The sequence below is a fragment of the Chrysemys picta genome, chromosome 9 (genome assembly GCF_011386835.1).
Source record: "Chrysemys picta bellii isolate R12L10 chromosome 9, ASM1138683v2, whole genome shotgun sequence".
NCBI lineage: Eukaryota > Metazoa > Chordata > Testudines > Emydidae > Chrysemys > Chrysemys picta.
In genome coordinates this window covers 29,312,808-29,332,822 of record NC_088799.1, presented here as the reverse complement: position 1 = coordinate 29,332,822, position 20,015 = coordinate 29,312,808, and the positions used below count along the sequence as shown (strand labels likewise).

Genomic DNA, 20,015 nt, shown 5'->3' with positions numbered 1-20,015 from the left:
TGTTGATTTGAGTTAATAGATTAAATTAAAGGAAACGTCAATAATTACATCATTCACTAAATGAAGTGTTTAATATTGACTCCTTCCTCTTATATTAATCCCTAATCATTTTTCTTACTTGCAGATACTTAAAGATACCTCAGTTGAATATTTTATTCATTATTATTATTAATTTTACAGTGTGGGAGCACTGCTAACTATGAACCCCAGCTGAGATCAGAGTCCCATTGTGCTAGATGCTGTACAAAATTAGAGTAACAAACAGTCCCTGCCCTGAAGAGTGTACAATCTCAATCTGCAAGATGAAGGGTTGGGTGGATGGAAAGTAACAAAAAAGCAGAAGGAACAATGTGATGGCTCATAAACATGAAGATAGGTCCATTATCTTTCTTTTAGGGGATCATAATAGGCCTATAGTGGATCTACCACACATCATAGCTTTCTAGCTGATTGTACAGTACTTTCTTAGGCAAAAAGGGATTAATTGTTTATTTTAGGAACTAAATTTTGCCCTCATTACATCAAGGACTGAAAGTTTTTTTTCTCTTACTTAATTGACCTCTCAGAGTTGGTAAGACAACTCCCCCCTGTTCATGCTCTCTGTATGTGTGTATATATATCTCCTCAATATTTATTCCACTCTATATGCATCCGAAGAAGTGGGCTGTAGTCCACGAAAGCTTATGCTCTAATAAATTTGTTAGTCTCTAAGGTGCCACAAGTACTCCTGTTCTTTTTGCGGATACAGACTAACACGGCTGCTACTCTGAAATCTTTCCAAGGTGTGAAGGCAGAATTTGGGCAGATTTTTCTATGTATATAAGTACTGACCAGGGGAAGTAGAACATGTTCTATGGAAGCAACACAACACACTGAATGATGGTTTTACTTATATTCTTGCATGCTCATTAAACATGTTAAATAGTGGAACATATTAAGTTAACTTGAAAATGCTTAAGGACTGGAAGAGGCTAGATAAAAAAAAAATACGCTGAAAGGATCCATGTTAATTGAGTTGTAATCAGTTAGTATTGATCATTAGTCCTTTCTTTTATCAGCATGATGAAGATAATGATGATAATGATGATGATTCAATGTGCAGCTTTTGGATCATAAAGGACGGATGAAAAATTGGATCATAAAGGAAGAATGATAACTCTTTCTTGCGTCAAGCAAATAGAGACTGTAGTACGGTGACTGTTCTGTGGGATTCTTGGTAAAGTCTGCAAATGTTTTTAATAAACAAGATTTCTCTTTTTTTAATGTACCTTTTTTTAATGTACCTTTTCCATTGGTAATTTTAATGTATCAACAAACTATGCACTGAAATGAAAAAGGATATAAACTTTGGGTAAATATCTTTAAAAAATGCTGTGACATTTTCAACTTTAGTCTTTCCACAGGAAAGCAGTTCTTTTGCCAGTCACACATTCAAAAATCATGTCTCATTTGAATAAATTAACATATTTTGTGGCAAAAATTAATTCCAAGGAAGGAAAAATAAATAGAAAAGCAATTTAAATGGTGTATTTTACAGGGGGAGGGGAAAAAACATTGTCATGTGTATGACAGCTCAGCTAATTTGATGGGCTTTGATGTTAATTTAGGGTTTGCTTTAATTTCAAAACATATTTTTTCACTTAATAAGGGAAACAAAGGAAACTTTCAACCAGTTTGTTATCTTGGAATGTTTTGGCTTCTCAAATGTGAGAACATGATTGTTTTTATTTCCAGGAGGAGATAATAACACTGAAGCAATAAAAAAGAGTCAAGGCAGCTTGCACAGCACAGGAAGTTCACAGCCAGAGACTTAATTTCCCACACAATGTACTGTGCAATGGGCCCATTAACATAGATGAATAGGCTCTTTAAAGGTTTTTTTTTTTCCTAGATATGCAGCTGCCGCTGAATGGTGATATGTTAATAAGGTACTCACATGCCTATTCTTCAGGTACTCTGGCATTCTCTACCTAGGTAATCTCCATATAGGAAAAGCTATTAGGGGAGTTGTATCTGCTACCACACCTTCAATTATACTAACACCTGCACTGATAATCCACGCAAGGTAAACTAGTAGGGGGCCTATGGCCTAAATCCATCCCCTTCTCCCCCAAAGTCACATCTCAGGGGGGGAGGGGAGGAAAAGGAAAAGGGAAAAAAGTAAAGTCACTTTTATTACACATCAGTGGGAACATTCTGAAAAAGCTTTCATGCCTAGGAAATTGTTATTTCTTCAAACAACTGACAGCCTGCAGAGGAAACTCTAATGGAAATCCAGCTCATGTATTGTTATGCATGGCCCTCATGTAGATACATGGGGGTGGATTAAGTTAGCTTCCAAAGGGTCTATTGTGCGCAGCATTAATTTGCAGTGCTCTTGATATTTGAGTTTGACGGTTTTACAACCTTTTTGTTTACTTAGATGCAGTGTATCCTAGGTTTGTTTATTTCCCTCCACAGTCTCTGATTACCCAGTAAATGTTACATTTATCTTTATTAACTTTCAATATGTTGCTATAAGTCACAGAGAAGGAAATAATTACAAACTCTTGCAGATTTATTAATTTTAGAACTTTTGTGCTTCCCTGTCAGTGGTTAGTTCTCTCTATATGTTAGAAACTAAAGAAATAAATTCACTTTCATAGAATATTTCCCTTTCCTGGTAGAACTCTGATGGTACATTGATACATTTAAAAAAATTAAGTATAACCTTTCAAAACATTGGAATTTTATGTGAAACTAACATGATTTTCCCTTATGGTGAAGGAATAGAAAAATGTGCATATCACTTTAAGATTAGCACAGTTTTTGCAACAACACCCAGCTCTTGCAATTATTTTTATTGACCTCGTATTATGTGTGGTCTACTTCGTCAGAATTAGCTACGATAATGTTTTATTTAACTTACCGCTCATCTTCCTCCATTTTTAAGCTGCAAAAAAATTGTTACTTTTACTGTGTTGCATTAACTTGTTGTTTTATTGTTTTCATATAGAGCTTTAAATACACAGCAGATGGGCATTTACGTAAATTCAACTTTCCAGTGAGATTTAAACTCAGAAGAGCCTAATGGCTTTTTATATGAACTTGTCAGGGATGTCTAGAAGTGTTAGTTTTTCAATACTGAACAAAGAACTTAAAGTAACTTGTACACTGTAAAGAAAGCATGATCCTAATCTGAACTAAAGGGCTCAATTGAATAAAAATACCTTATGCTTGAGTAACTCAAGTTATGTGCTTCTCTCCTTCCCCTCAACCCCCTTACATGGAAGTCAGCCAGCAGTATGTTTTGTATTAAAATAGCAAAAAAGAGTGTCTTATAAAAATAAGTGCCTGACTTACAGTATATGGGTTTGAGTAGTATCATGTGAAAAAATTACTCAAAAACACTAAAAAATGTGTTTTGCAAGAAAGACCCCAGGAAGTTTTGAGGCCTGTTCTTGTGGAAAATGTCTGTGCTAGTTAATTTATTAACAGAAAATAAATTACCTCCTTTCGTGCTCACTCACTGAGTGGGTACAATGTTAGCAGTATTTGGCTTTGACACAATAAAACTTTATAGCTTGCTTTTGTAGGCAGTGGGACCCACTCAAAACCTATTTCAGTTTGATTAGAAATAGGCCAAAACCAAACCCTTGGATCCATAAGATCCCAAATCTTGGGGAAGTCCAGATCTGAATCCAAACTTTGAGACTCTGGATCTTTTCTAAAGTCCTGGTAAATAGTGATGTTGGGGGAAGAAGGAATTGCATTTCATACATCTGTGTGAAGTGCTGTGCTAGTATTCATATTGTATAAAACAATGGTACAGCCTCTACTGAAACACTGCAGTATCTCAAACAAGATATTGCAGAATAAGAGGGGGATCAGAGAAGGGTAATGAGAACATCCTCTGAAGCATCAGGTTTTGGTCACTGTTGGAGACAGAATACTGGATTAGATGGATGAGAGGTCTGATGTACTATGGCAATTCATATGTTGCTATGTCCCTAGTGCATGATTATTATTGGACCATTTTTAATTCAAATTTTACTCAAATAAAACTCCCATGACTTCACTGGGAATTTTACCAGAGTAAAGGCAGAGAAAAAACTACATAAGGAGTTAAGGACTTGGCCCATTACTATTCATAATTGTATATAGTGTCAAGCTGTGCTATTTAGTCACTGGTTTGAGTAGAGGGTGGGGCAGAACTGCTTTGTCCCATGGAGCAGCGGCCAGGCTGGACCTCCAGATGGGTGCAAAGGGGTACAAGGTGCATGGTACCGTGTAACCCACGTTCTCCACTGTAGCGGATGTGATATGATCATGGCCCTGCCTCCTACCCATCCTTCTACATCCCTTCTGGGATTCCACATGCTCCTGAAGGCCAAAAGAGAGACCAATCCCTGCACTTCCCCAAAAGCAGGATCTGCAAGTATGAAAGGCCTTTGTGCAGGCTGCTCCAGGGAGAGTGAGGCTTCTTGCATGATCCCTTACTCTTGCCCATAAGAGCTGACTTTCTGATGTGCCAGAGGTGCTCCCTCCCGCCCTTGCCACAGGCCCCGCCCCACCACACTCCACCCCTTCTCCAAGGCCCCACCTCCACCCCGCCTGTTCCTGTCCCCGCTCCGATCCCACCCCGCCTCTTCCTGCCCCATTCTGCCCCCCCCCACTTTGCCGAGCACGCTCCTCCTTCCCCCCTCCCCGTGCCTCCTGCACATCACGGAACAGCTGATCCGTGATGGGCGGGAGGCACTGGGAGGGAGTGGGAGGTGCTGATCGGCAGGGCCACTGATAGGCGGGAGACGCTGAGGGGCAGGGAGGCAGTGATGGGGGGCTGCACCCACCATTTTTTTCCATGGGTGCTCCAGCCCTGGAGCACTCATGGAGTCAGCTCCTATGCTCTTGCCTATCTACAGAGGGCTTGTCACAACCCAGTCCATAGCACCAGTCTGAATGCACCATGGTACTTTTCAACCATACAAACAACAGGCCAGATCTTGTGAGATGCTGTGCACCATCAACTCCCAGTTGATGGCACTCAGCTCCACTCAGGAGGCATCTAGCAGCTTGAAAGACCAGTAAGTCCCATAACCATTAGGAACAAATTCACACAATATATTAAGTCAGGCAATCACATTCCCTGAGGAAAGCATTCTCTCAGAGACCAAGGCTAGAAACAGGGCATGAATGCAACACAGAGATCAGTGCGAGATGCAGGCATGAAGCAGTCCACTGACAGAAAAGAGCATAGGGGGTTGGAAGTCTCACCAGTTTAGGAAACCCCAATTTGTAACACTATGTGAATGCAATAACATGTGAAAACAAAAGTCAAAATGTGTCTCTGTCAACATGTCTACAGCAGCATTGCCACTTCCAAGCATTCAAAAATCATAAGTCAGGTGACCAAGAATCATGAAATTGGTTTCCAAATCAGGTGATTTTGTGGTAATAAAATTTGAGAATTTTTTATGTGCTTTCTGGCTTTTGAAAACAGGAACGGAATAGCAACCATCCATCTCAAAAGACGACGATGTAAGCACCAAAGCAGTTCAGTTACTGTATGTCATGCTGGACTAAAAAGTCCAGTTGTCACATGACAGTCCTTGCCACAGATAATGCAGAAATAAAGTGCAAGGCCAAACGATGAAGCTGGTATACTACTAACAGTTGAAAGAAGAACAAGAGTACTTGTGGCACCTTAGAGACTAACAAATTTATTAGAGCATAAGCTTTCGTGGACTGCAGCCCACTTCTTCGGATGCATATAGAGTGGAACATATATTGAGGAGATATATATACATGTATATTCCTGTTTACTGTTATCTTACATGTGCTTGGTCAGTTGGCCAAATGTGGGGGGCTGCCTTTCTGATGTAAGAATCAAGTGTGGCATCCAGTTAAGTTGTCTGATACAATTGATCCTAGACAGCAGAACCCGTGTACAACTTCTAATGTGGTGCTAGCTATTAAAACTTCTGGTGCAGTCAACATACCTTTTGCCAAAATCATTCACTTTTTTAGGCTGATGATTAGTCCAAATTCATCACAAAGTAGCACAGAGCCATTGCAAAGTTGCTGGAACTCCTCTTCACTGTGTGCAAAGAGCACTGCATCGTTGGTAAAATGCAGTTCTCTTATCAGAATGTGTTAACTTTGCTTTTTGCTCTTAGACATGCCACATGGAAGAGTTTTCCATCTAATCGAGTAGGGATACCTACACCCTCAGTGCTAGGTGACAAAGCATGATGAAGCAGGAGAGAAGACTATTCCGAAGAATGTTAGTGCCAAAATAAATCCGTTTGACACCACTGCAGAGTTTTTTGAACACCCAGCATTCACCTATTTAAGCTTTACTCTGTAATAATGACTGCTAGAAACTTTGTCTTTTAAATGAAAGCTAAGATTCTGATGTAATCACCCTCACTCCAGCAACTGGGGCTTTAAGAAAAAACACCAAATATTACGAGATTCACACTAACATCATTAGAGTGGGCAACACATAGCCAAATAACAAGTATAATGCATATGAAACACTGACCTGATCATGCAAGATGCCCAAGAAGCTTTCCAAAGCCAGATCGCTAATGATAAAAGCAACCACCCCACACACTCCAGCTTTGCACATGTATCCATTAGTAGCAGCAGTGGGGGAAGGGGTGGCAGCTGCAAACAGGCAGGGATGACAAATTTTATATTTTACTTTTGCAACTGTGAAAACATTTTTGATCACTGATCTCATTTCTTGAATGGTTGATATAATTTTGTGGGTCTGCTGACAACAAAACTTTCACAGGGCCACGAAGCTGCCTCCTGTCTGTATATTTTTGTAGCATTAACATATACTGTGTGTGTGTGTATTTCTCTAGTAGTGGGAGTATTTATTTAACGTATGAGGTATGAACTCACTGTATGTTAAATCTAATTTTGTGAAGTCTTCTTTTGAAGAACTCCCAAACTCCTGCAGCCCACCCCATGGAAGAAAGAAAATATCAAGGGGCAACATATGCCTCCAAACTAGTCTCCTCTGTTTCTTATTTGTGCTTTCCTAGAGGATTCATTTCAGGAAATGTGTGTTCAGTGTTGCTGGATCTACAGTATGTGAATAAAGGAGTCTGAGTAGAAGAACACACAATAGATTACACTAACTAGGTCTCCACTGTAGTTGCACCACCCCAAGGAAAAACAATACGTCCCCAGGCTCGCAGCATGATGGGGCAGGGTGTAGGTTGCACCATCAGGTAGGCAGCAGAACAGGCTGGTGCAGAATGGGGTAGGTCAGAGCTCTGGCTCATCCTCTCCTATGGCAATTTGCACCCCCAGTGATGCATGGATGAAGCAGTCCCTGTGCTCTCCTGAAGGTAGGGGCATATATTGTTGGGGTTGGTCCTGCTTTGAGCAGGGGGTTGGACTAGATGACCTCCTGAGGTCTCTTCCAACCCTAATCTTCTATGATTCTATGATTGTCTCTGGCCCTTACCCAGGCATGCAAGGGAGGGGAAGGCTCTTTGCAAGACCCTTTGTGTCACCTCACAAAGATCAGAAACAATCTAACCCTCAATTTACTCCCAAGTAATACAATATTGAGCATTAAATACAAACGCGTTCAAATCTGGATTCACAGCAGTGTGAAACACTAGCGTTTCAGAATCCAAATTGCTTATTTCCATTATATCACACAAAATGTGTTGATGAAAGGAAAACCTGGGAAACATCTTTCAGACTTTAGGGGATTGCTGTGCTGTTATAGGAGAAGGAATAGTCAGCCTCTTTAGGAGCTCACCCTCCAGCTATCTGATTGGACTGTGGGAGGGAAAAGGTATGAGAGAAACAGCAAAAGGTACCAAAGAGGAGAATGGATGATCAACAAAGGAGTAAACAAAAGGGACTGACAGCATCTTTGAAGCTGCCCTCCAATCTGTCTGCTATCACCCTTCCCCAGTGGTTCCTGTGCTGTGGTGGGAGCAACACAGATAAGCAGACACTTTCTTGAGGAGTTAACTCACAGGAGCATCAGGGACTTCCCTAGCTATAGCTGGGAGCTGCAGCAGCAGCAGAGCAAGTAAGGTCTAGTTAGGGCCCTCTGCTCCCCCAGCATGTTCGTAATCCCTTGATATCAGTGATGTAGACATATTTTCTGTCTGAATGGTTGTTTGTCCCAACATCTCCTCCTCTTCCTCCTCAAAATAGTTACTTGGCTGTGAACCTCTTTCCCCACTGCCCTTCGTGCTCTTCCCCATCCTGTCCTGCTCCTCAATGTTTCTATTCTCCTTCCTCCTTTCTTACTGGTTTATTCACTCCGTCCTTCTATCACCCACCCTTCCCCTAATTTAAATGTATACATTTAAGAGAAGCAGCAATGGAGCAAAGCATGTCCAGCATGCCCCAATCACTTTGCATGTGCACTATATTCCTTTCCCCAAAAACGTTTTCTCTGTTTGTCCTTTTAGTTTGCAAGTTCTTTGAAGGCAGGGATCGTCTCTGGTGGTGTGCTCGTATAGCACTTAGCACGATGGGGCCCATTATCCTGATTGGGGCTTCTGAGCGTTACTGCAGTACAAACAAACTAAGGGCCAGACCCCTTTCATATTCTCCTCCCCACTCACTTTGCTCTGAAGACCAGCTCATGGCTGGCCCTCACACAGATGCATAGGAGTGGTGGAGGAGACACAAGAAGCTTTTCATGCCTTTTGCTGTCTGTATAAAGGCATTTCCCTGTGCTGAGTATTTCCGATGTAGTGCAAGAAAGGAAGGAGATGGAACCATAGCCACGGTGCCCCCTCTGTATCAGCTGGCTGAAAAATTGATGGTGGAGCCTCCACACCTCACTTGCACACCAGGAAGCTCCAAAAAAGATGCACTCCCCTCTGGGCAGTTCTACACCTCCCCATAGCTGGTCCCATTTCTTGCCTGGATTCTTTGCATATAAAAATCACCACAGATTTTGATTAATGAAGGCTACCTCCACTGGGGAAATGTTTATGGTAATACAAGTATAAAGGGCACAAATTTATGTTAGGTCATTTTAAAAGCCAAGGATTCAGCCTCAGACTTGTTTTTACATGCACATTGAACTCATTGCATGCACAAAAACAGGTTAGTATGTATTTTTGGCAGGCAAATTGGACAATTAGTGGGTCACCTGTATGCACAACAATATGGGGTTTGCATGTGCAAAATGGGCACATGCTCATTATTATTTGCACGTGCAAAAAGGAACAATGCAAAAAACAGGATAGTCAGCAGCTTGAGGCTAGCTGAACATTGGGGTCTATTTTTCAATCCATGTATTGTATATTATCGATTGCAGACCCCCCAACTAATATTAGGTCACTATTGTGCTAGTCACAGCACAAACACATATTTGGAGACAGACCTTGCCCAAACAGTTAACAATCTACATGGGAATAACATATGTAAAGCCCTTGCATAGCAAGAGGAAAATAGCTGAGTTCCTGTTGACTTGCCAGCCGCACATCTGCTGAAGAAATATTTTAATCAGTTGTTTTCCTGACAATTAATGAAAACAACAGGATTTTGTTTTGTTCCTTTGTAAAAACAAAACCCAGTACCACAGAAAAACCTCCCTACTAACCGAGCAAGGAGAATTTTGAGGCCAGTAATATGCCTCGCTCACGCTGGAGTCTGCAGCTCTAAGACCCTCTGCTGCTGCTCCTGGAGGCAGCTTTTAACTGCAAGCTTCAGTGTGGTGTAGCCGACATCATCGCTGAGCGCTCTGCTTTCTGCAGCATCCAAGCAGCCTGTTCAAACCACCATTGAGCAGTGGCAGGGCTTGCAGGAAGCTGAGGTAATCATTTTTATACTAAATATCTGGCAAAAACATAGTCCTGTGCAGCTAGGAGGGACACAGGCTGGGCTGAGGGGGGGGAACTTAAGTAAAAGCTGTCACTGAGAAATGAAGCAGCAGACATTTTCTAAAATAAATACTTTCTTTCTGATGTAAGGGACTGAAATAGGAGGGTGAGATGCTGCAGCAGGGAGGAAGCTATAGCTAGGAAACGGAATGGATTAAAATTCTGTGTGACATGGAATTCGTTTTTTCTAATACTATCTTCTTTTTTTTAGGCTAGCTATGAAGTTTTGGAAAAGGTTTCATACACTGAAGGCAACTGGAAAGCACTGGGTTCCCAGATGGTGGTTCTTATCTATGGCAGTTTCTTTTTTGTCCTACTGAAAAGGGCTGTTTAGGGAATAAAGCCCCATGTAATTTCCAGCAGTGACAATTTAATCAGTTCTATGGCTTAAAAAAAAAAAAAGGATTCCCTCATTTTCATATTTGCATATTTAATTTTTGCACTTGCATGTATATTTCTGTTATCTCCCATCCACATGTTGCTATTTGTCTCTGCGGTGAAGGAATTTTTATTTCCTGTGGGCAACGTGGAGCCTGACTTGCATGTAAAAAGATTCAGTGAAAAATCATCCCTTATTGAAATAAAGTGAGCTGGCATGCCACACGCTTTGTGTGAACATTCCGCTTGCAACCACTGCCTGGAACACACGATGTACACATGCAGCATGACCTGCTTATTTTAAATACCAGCCATAATTGTACCTAGAGCTCAATAACGCCATCGCTGTAAACTCCCAAAGGGGATCAGCATACCACATGCATAGTAGCTGAACGGTGGGTGGGGAAAAATAAATGACTGAATATACCAGAAATTAACCCTATTTGGCCAGCTGAATGTACTGAACAATCACACTGTTCAACTTTTAGAGGCGTAGAGATGCCAAATCCGGGCTACAAGGGGCATCCCAAGACTCATGAGATCATTCCAGTCACTCAGTGGCTGGATTTAGACTGTTACTTGTGTTACCCAGCCATTTTAGATTCATCCTTCAGATAACTGACTTTCAATGGGACTTAGGCTCTTAAGTCATTTAGGCACTTTTGAGAATATTACACGTGGTTACAACCAACCAGCCCAACATAGATAGCGGACAATTTCCCCTTTCAGTCCTTTTTGTTGCAGTACAGCTTAATCTAGCTGCTGAAGTCATTGGACAGGCATACTTTTAAAGGTATTTTATTACAGGGTCTGTCTATTATTTAGTTATGGTTTACAAACTAAGGGTTCATTCCAACTTCCACTGAAGTCAATGGAAGGATCCCCACTGACTTCAATGGGAGTTAGAAAAAATAATTTTGCTCTTTACAAAATATTTGGTTTGGTTTATTGGTGGGGCAGAGCCCATCACCTACAGCTCCCAACCTGCAACCAATTCTGATCTATCTGCATGATGTGAATACACTGAATTCCTGCTGTGATCTTCTCATCTTCTAATGGAGAGTACCTCCAACTCAGGGGGCTTGCTGCTGCTGCTGCTGCTGCTGCTGTCACTTGTTGCTGTGCTGGGCCACCATCTCTCTTGCTGCCGGACGTGCATGCCATGCTCCTCCAGTTGAGAAAGAAATGTTTAATATATCTTTTTTAAACCAGTGAACTTAACAGCACTGAAAAGTGACACCCAAGGAATACTACACTGTATGACATTTAGTCTCTCCTGGGCACTGGCTGCGATGGGGGACAATGGTGGATCACCCTTAGGATACTACTATTTTGCGCTAATCATGTACAAAGCACCGGCATTCAACAAGCTCTGTGCTGCTGATGCTCTCACTCCCATGCCCATTCAAAATATCTGAATCTGAGTGTTTCCAAGTGTTTCTTGAGTAGTGTAATCAGCACCCTAATATCAGTCAAACCACCATGCCTAATGCCATACTGTATACTTTGACTTGTGAGAGTGCACGTGGAGGGAACACAAGGAGCCTCCATCTCTTGTGTCACAATCAGAGTGCCTGCTCCCTCCAGCCATCCCCCGATGTCCCAAAGGGATTCACAACCCTGTGTCCCTGGGAGCACAGAACAGTGCAGCTTTGCATTGCCGCTAACTCAGGACTGTGCCTCAAACGTACAATCTTATCCAAACAGTTAATTTAATTTGTGTTAGGTGTATACACAGCTGCATATGCTTTCATTTAAGACCTTATGGAAAAGTCATCTAGCATTTAATAGAAAAACATACATTTGCTATATCTTTTTTTCACTATCCTATAGAAATATAACCCCTGTTATAGAATTCTATAGGATGATTAAAAAACTTTATAAAAATATATAGTAGCAATATCATTATCTATTTAATTCTATAGGTTTCTACAGAGTATTTTTTATGAAACTTTATTGGTTCCATCCCCATTACATTATATAGGACTTTTTCATAAAGGAATATATTTAAAGTGTGCAGCTAGTAGTAAATCTTCAAAAAACTGTCTTATGGTTGAGATTTTTTAAATACATGTAGGTAAAGAAATTCAAACTGTCACACTCAAATGACAAGGTGGGTGAGGTAGTATCTTTCATTGGACCAACCTCTGTTGGTGAGCGAGAAGAGCTGTGTGTGGCTTGGAAGCTTGTCTCTCTCACCAACAGAATTAAAGATATTACCTCACCCACCCGATCTCTGTAATATCCTGGGGCCGACATGGCTACAACTACACTGCATACACTCAAATGACCACAGTTGTTTAAACTGTGATTCATGATTGCATATTCCAAACATGCAAGAATTTTCAGATCTACAACCCACTCCCATGGGGCTCTTTCTAATGCCCGAAATTGCAATTTGCAGCATTATGCCAGTTGGGATTAATTGGGAAAGAGATTATGGGCCCCATCCCACCAGTTTATCTGCATGAATGGGCCTTAATGCCAACACAGAGCCCCAGTAAACTTGATGGGGAATCACCAGGTGTTTGTCCATGCAGGGTAGCTGGTAGGATTGAGGCTCACATCCAGATTGCCATCAATTACTCAAGTATCAGAGGGGTAGCCGTGTTAGTCTGAATCTGTAAAAAGCAACAGAGGGTCCTGTGGCACCTTTGAGACTAACAGAAGTACTGGGAGCATAAGCTTTTGTGGGTAAGAACCTCACTTCTTCAGATGCAGCGTTGCATCTGAAGAAGTGAGGTTCTTACCCACGAAAGCTTATGCTCCCATCAATTACTGTAATTTTAAATATGCAAAAACTACTTAAACAGACCCAAATCCTACAAAGTTCTGCATGTGAAAATTTCTGCTAACACATGATGTCTCAGGACTCTGAATGGGAATAAGGTCCACATATACAGAACTCCATGAAGGATCAGGGCTTGATTTGATGCCTTCTGAAATGAGTTGCATCATAGTCATGCAAAGCATTCTGTGCTCCTCTGAGCAGGGAGACGCAGAAGTTTAAGAAATATGAAGACATCAGCCAACCCACACTCAGCAGAAACTGTGCCTATTGTGATGATCAGTGGGAAAAGAATAAGGGATAACTAAGGAATGATGGGAGTCACTGGATCCAACCCCAGTAATGAGATGACTGCACTCAGAGTGAGGGTGGAAAAAGAAGCAATGGGGACACTGGGGATTGGGTTCTTACCTGATTTGCAGACTCTAATTATTCTGGTTATTCTGAAATCCTGGACTGAGTAACTAATTCAGTGCAATCAAATACTGTAGAGATGAAAACCTTAGAAATGCCTATGATAATGGTAATCCATAAAAGCTGTATTGTCCAGAAATTGAATTACTACAGTGTACATTATATATAATGTTTTTAAATGAAAGAGAGCATTGGAGGGGTACTTGATAGGTCAGGTAACTATTAATGGGCTACAGAGCCTTTTGCCTCTAGCTCATAAATTTGACTCCAGCTGAGGTTGGTACTGAATGGAAGTAATAATTATTTAATACACTAACAAATATGTATATTAAATGTATGATAGGAGAAATACATGAGTGTTTAATGGTTTATCAAGGACAATGTTTCAACTTGTCCCTCCCTACAAGAAACTTGAAATTCAGCTAAAAATGCTTTTATGTTACATACATTTATTATGAATCACTACTCATTTTCTAAAAACATTTAATCTAAGATTTCTCCTCTGGTGCAGTTACCACAAAATGGCCTGTGGTAAATGAAGCTAGCATATTGTTTCCAATAGAAAGGCATCTAAGTTATAAGGTTAGGAGGACTCTTCAACCAATGGACCAGCCTAATTGGTTGAAAATCGACAAAATGCTTCTTAATTAAATTTGTGCTAAACTACGTGTAACAGATTTATAGTCTGTTTTCCCCAAACTGTTCTCTCTCCCTCCCCCCCATCTTTTTGGTGTGAACTGCATCCTTTGGCAATTCCTTTGACTTGCTGCATCTTTGGAGTGGTTAGACAAGTTGCTTTATGTCACTATGTCACTGAGGTTTCATGCCATTAAAAAAAAAGAGTTGACACCTCACTGGAAAGACACATGAAACCAAAAAAAAAAAAAAAAAATTCACACTGTGCTGTTTCTTTGAAAAGTGAGGTTCTGAATACTCCAGATTTTCATTTAACTTCTAAAATAAGTAAAATACCTACTTTAAAAATTCTGCTTGTAAAATAACAGGTGCATATTGTTTCTGTGCATGTCTGGATGTAGGAAAAGAGGTATCTGAATACATACACACAAGCAGATTTAGGCCCCAATTCTGCTACTCTTTCTTCTACTGGCTAGTAACTTACTCTGAGAGTAGACCTACTGATTTCAAGTGCTTCTTGTAAAGTACTATACAATGAGATGCAGAATCTGGCCATTATTGAATTAAAAAACCTGTGGAATTTAAATATTCGGATGTATTGCTTTTTATGTAGCATTTTCTTGAGTATAAGAGTTCATTTTGGAATCATAACAGGTTATACTTGAACCTGATGCTTTTGGTGTCAATATGAAATTTTTCCTGTGTGGAACTGCAGGTTCAGGACAAAAATTGTCTTAAGTATCAGCCATGTAAAAATCATGGGACACCACTTTTTATAATCATTATTTATCAACATGAGACACCACCTGTCTTCAATCAGCATTCATAAATATGATACTCATTCAAACACTTATCCAGCATATTTACTGAATGATGAGATAAATGTAAGCTGTACAGCGGTAGCAAAAAGAACATGGGCAAGAAAAGTAAAGAGAAATGATTCATGAGTAAAAACAGAGCACTTTCTGGAACATTAGGTGAGTACCCTTCTGAACCCTTCCAGGCTCCAGAATTCTACTTAGAAGACTATATGGAGAAAAGTACTGAGCAGTCACACAGGCAGCATGCAAAGATTTTTACTATAAGAAGGCACAGTTGAACAATTTATTTAAATTATAACATGCAAACATAGTGTTCTTCAACATTAGTAGTAAATGTCTTCATGCTCCATCTTTTTTACAGAACAAACCTATTCATTATGACAAATGTAATTCTGCATCAAATATGGAAAATTTAATATTTCAATATTTCCTGTGCTTCTCATATTAGGACCTCCAGGTCATATTTCAAGATGTGAAGAGTGCTCAGAAATCAGGTAGCACTCATTGCAGTTAGCAGATAGGATATGAGTATCCAGTGCAACAGAGAGATTGTTTGTGTTTTATAAAAATTCTGTACTTGTGGTTCCATATTTTAGGTTTTCAAAACATCTGCCAAATCCTATGGCACCCAAGAACTATGCATAAACGGTCAAATACTTACATATTATATTAAACAGTTTACATAATATAGATGGAAGAATGTGGGGAGAGAATCAATGTTTTGGCCGCCATGGCCTTCCTTTGATTATACTACTTCCTTGAAAGGATGTGGGGATCTGAAAATTGTTCTTTTGACCATTCTCCTATCTATAATTGTAAACAGCTTAATATAATACGTAAGTACTGAGCTTCAGTGTTCAATTCTTGGAGCACCATATGATTGTATAGCTAGGTTGAAGATTTGTAATGGTATGAGGGATATTCCTTTCCATCTCCGATTGAGCACCTGCTCTAGAGTAGGAGATTTGAGCTAATATCACCATTTTGTTGTGGAGGAATGAGTGTTGAACTCCTTTTGATATTTTGTGTATTGAAAAAGATTTTCTGCAGACATTAAGAATGTGTTCCTTTCCAGTAGGAAGAACAGCAAGGGATGTGAAGGCAGAAGATGCTGGAGAACGAGAAGTGGCAGCATTCGGAGTGTTATTACTGTATAATAATCAAATTAAGAGCTGTCGTCTATCCTGTCTTACAAAATGTATACGTTTTCACACAATAACCTGTGTGCATACACCCAGTGAACACATTTCTTTTCTGCTGAATACAGACAACATTGAAAACAACCCTTTGATTTTAACCAAAATGTACTAAATACCTCCCTTTCACACTTTTATCTTTAAATCTACTGAGTGTCATTAGTGTTTTTAAAATAACAACAATGTTCTAATATTGTTGTTGTAATGTAAAAGGATTTGAGGGGGCACTTTCCTTTTTAAAAAAAATCAGCATTTAATACATATGAGAACTTATTGCCATGATGGAGACCCTTGTTCAGTGTTGCTACCTCTTGTGATTTTAGGTGAGTCTCAAGATATGTGATAAAAACAACGAGGAATCCTTGTGGCACCTTCGAGACTAACAGTTAAACATGGAAAAAAGACAGAAGACTGGATACATACATAAACAGTCACAAACAGGTTAATACAATGGGCCAAATCCTGCAGCCCATAGTCCCTCAGACTCAACTCCCATATATTTCAAATGGGAGCTAAAATTGAAGAAGGATTCCAGGATTTGGCCCATTATATCTATTGAGTCTTTGGAAATGCAACTTGTAATTACAAGTGCTAGACCTTAAGTTGTTACAAAATGTGAAGGAATTAAGGAATTCTAGCAATGGTGCCCGATTGTGAATCTATTACTCCCACTGGTGACCAGTTCCCACACCAATAGGCTCTTTGAAGTCAACAGCTGTGTGAGTAACTGTTCACCAGTGGAAATAAGGGGTTCTCAGTCCATCCTTGGCCCTTCTGGAAGCCAAATTAATGAAAATATACACAGAGGCTGTATTTGCAAAGTACCAGTACATTGTAGTCTGGTGACTGTACAGGGTTGCAATTCCTCCAGCTGATAATTCACTAGCACATAAGTTATCTCAACTGGGCACCCTGGTCATTTAAAAACTGAGTTACAGTGAGGGTGAGAGTCTGATACAGGACAATACTATCATTTTTTAAATGACTGTAATCTAGCTTTGTGTTATAATAAAAACCAGAACTAAAAGTTGAGTGCCAGCTTTTTATTTTGTTTTAGGCTTTCATGTTGACCTCTGCTCTACAAAAACTTAAAATCTGTTTTAGATCAGAAGCTGCAGGGATATGAGAATACATGGGAAATGGACAGGTCTGGGAACCTATAGAGGACCTGTTAAATTTGTTAAACTCCAGTGGGATTGATGACATAGCCAAAGAGCAACAAACAGCAAGTAATAGGAAGGACTTAAATATAAATAAGGACACTTTGAAGTTACAGGTTTTTATTGATTGTGTGAATATTTTCAAAACAAAGTTGCTGTTTCTAAAAATAAATATAACTAAGTAAGAACCCAAAGCCACAACATTCCAGGACAGGAAAAGAAAAGATATTAGAGGAAAATAAGCGCACAGAAGTGCTTTATAGTGTTAATATTTATTCACTGTTTAAGTAAGTGAACTAAATTACCCAATTTTCTCTTATTAAAAATAACTCAGTTATTTGATTTCAGATTATCTGGTTAAATTAAATCTCTAGAACACCCATCAAATTTGATGAGGGAGAACCACTGGCTGGCTGGATTAATACAGGGATCTGCAAATGCAGACCCAATTGCAGAGCCTAAATTTAAGTGCCTAAATAATTGCAGCATCTAACTTTTAAAATCACTGGCACTTTTATCTTGCAAACAATTATGCATTTGCACCAAAGTGTCTTTTTAAAAATAGCATTTAAATATTTCAATCCATGAGTCGTCTTTTATTAGCTGATTAAGAGCTACAGCATTCAATATACAAAAAGACCAAGATCACTTGCATTATCTGTGCATGGTTTAATATTGAGAATATTAACCACTTTTCTACCAATGCTGATCTTTCCCAGTAAAGGTGCCTTTCATTAAATTCTATCCACTGGGGTCAGAGCTCATATTTCAATGCATTCAGTCTGGAAAAAAAAGTGGGGGTTTACAGTATCACAGTAACAAAAGTTGAAAATAACAATCTGAAAAGCCGAAGCTAGTGAAATATAGTGGTTTGCTGTTAGAAAATGTCTGTGTGTTTCCCCATAAAATGATCTATCGCACTGCCAACCATGAAAAATAAAAATCCAATAAGAAGACACAAAATTAGAGTAGGAACTGTCTTAAGTGGAAGGGAAGAAATCCAACCTAGCTGAACTGAAATGTCACCATTCGAATGACTGTCCTTTCTATCTATCATTCAGATCATTTATTTAAAGTTCAATTTAATTGCATATTACAAGCCAATCTTGCAAACACTCATGCATTAGTGTAACTTTACTTAAAGGTACAGGCTCATTCACTGTGAGAAAAGTTATAGGTTAGAGCAAAGTCTCCTGTAATAGGAATGTGCAGCAACACATCATGAACTAATTTCTAAGGCATGATGTTTCTAAGAAGACAGCGTGTTTGCCATTGAAATTAAATTTGTCTGATTCCAATGGCTACTGAAGCTAGTAGGTGAAAACCTGGAGGTGTCTGTCTTCTCAGAAAAGCAAATTCATGTTGCTAGTGATCTGTGTAAAGTGGAAGCCTAAGATTATTTTAAAAAATACATGAAGTGATAAACGGAATTTTTTCATTATGAAGATACTGAAAGCTACAATGAAATCAATGTAGACTGGATCCTACACAGATCATGGGGTGGAGTCTTGTGTATATAATCATAACATGGAAAAGGTGAATAGGACAAGGAGACCAGAGGGACATGTAACTAAAATAGTGAGAGTGCTGATAAGAGGCCACCAGTTAATTTCTACTTAGTTATAGGAGTAAGGCCTAAGGAAATTGTAAGGTTAAGGATTACAAGGCATGGGAAATGTCCTTTCACAAAGAGAATGGAAAGTGGATTAAAGACATGGAATCCCCATCCTGACATGGTGCACCATGCTTCCAACTTCTCCTCCATGTCCCTCCCTAAAATGTATTGCTTTCCTCAACCCTATCAATCCCAATTAATTAAAACATTTTACTTTTATCTTTTATAAGCCCTAAAGACTCTGCAGTATTGCATGATATTTCCACCCTTCTAACCATTTCTATGTATTGGTTTCTATTTACTTAGGTCTCAGTTCTGCCATCAATTACAAGGGTGCAATTACCAGTGCGGTTGATAAGAGCCAGAGGTGCACCTGTGTAAGCAAGAGCAGAATTGGGCCCTCAAATTCTAAGTTCCATGGGGGCAAGACCATGTTTCCCTAGAGGATCGGGGATCCAGCGAGTACTGTGGATCATCTGGGCTTCTAAATGGATTCTCTAGTCTTTCTAGGATGTCCCAAGATCCATGGCTCTTCCTACCTGATATCAGGGCATCCATTTGATATACCCTCTGTCTTCTTCATGAGTGGCATCCTTGCATGAAACCGTGGAGACCTATGGAGTTTCAACCTGGGAAATTCAAATATCTCAGGCCTTTTGGTAGGTTTCCCAAGGGATGATGTGATCTGGTACATATACATCTGCTAAAAGAATGAAAAAGCAGAATACTAAAAAAGATGGTTCCTTACTCATGAGTGTAGCTGATGATAAGCCATTAGAAGACCCTGGATGAAATTAATTAATGGACTACATTGCAGATCTATTATTCGTTGTTGGATCCCCCCGATACTTTGCAGATGAGTGTTCAGCTGGTGTTGACTTAAGTTCTGGGTTTATTAATTTTTTTATGGCTTCTCCCATGGGAAACAAATCCGATTCAGGATTTGCAAAAGCAGTTGCATGTCTTTCAAGTGTAATCATTATTGGAGGCAAGGGTTTGAGGTGTTGGCCTTACAACATGCTCTCTTCTCCTGCAGAGCCCTCACATGCTATATTCCTCAAAAGTGGATACAACCTCCTGGCACAGACCTCTCCATTGAAGTCTGTCCAGTGCAACAAGTTCCCCCAGGTTTTAATGTCTATCTTGCATG

At 39.8% G+C, this 20,015-nt stretch overlaps 1 long non-coding RNA gene across 1 annotated transcript in view; it reads left to right on the top strand.

The window, feature by feature from the left end:
- The window catches only part of LOC135973673 (uncharacterized), a 101,220-nt gene extending 81,869 nt beyond the window's left edge, over window positions 1–19,351 (top strand). Inside the window, exon 3 of the long non-coding RNA XR_010590624.1 lies at window positions 15,970–19,351. This is a non-coding gene — a long non-coding RNA (uncharacterized LOC135973673). The remainder of the gene's footprint in view (window positions 1–15,969) is intronic.
- The last annotated feature ends 664 nt before the right edge of the window (window positions 19,352–20,015 follow it).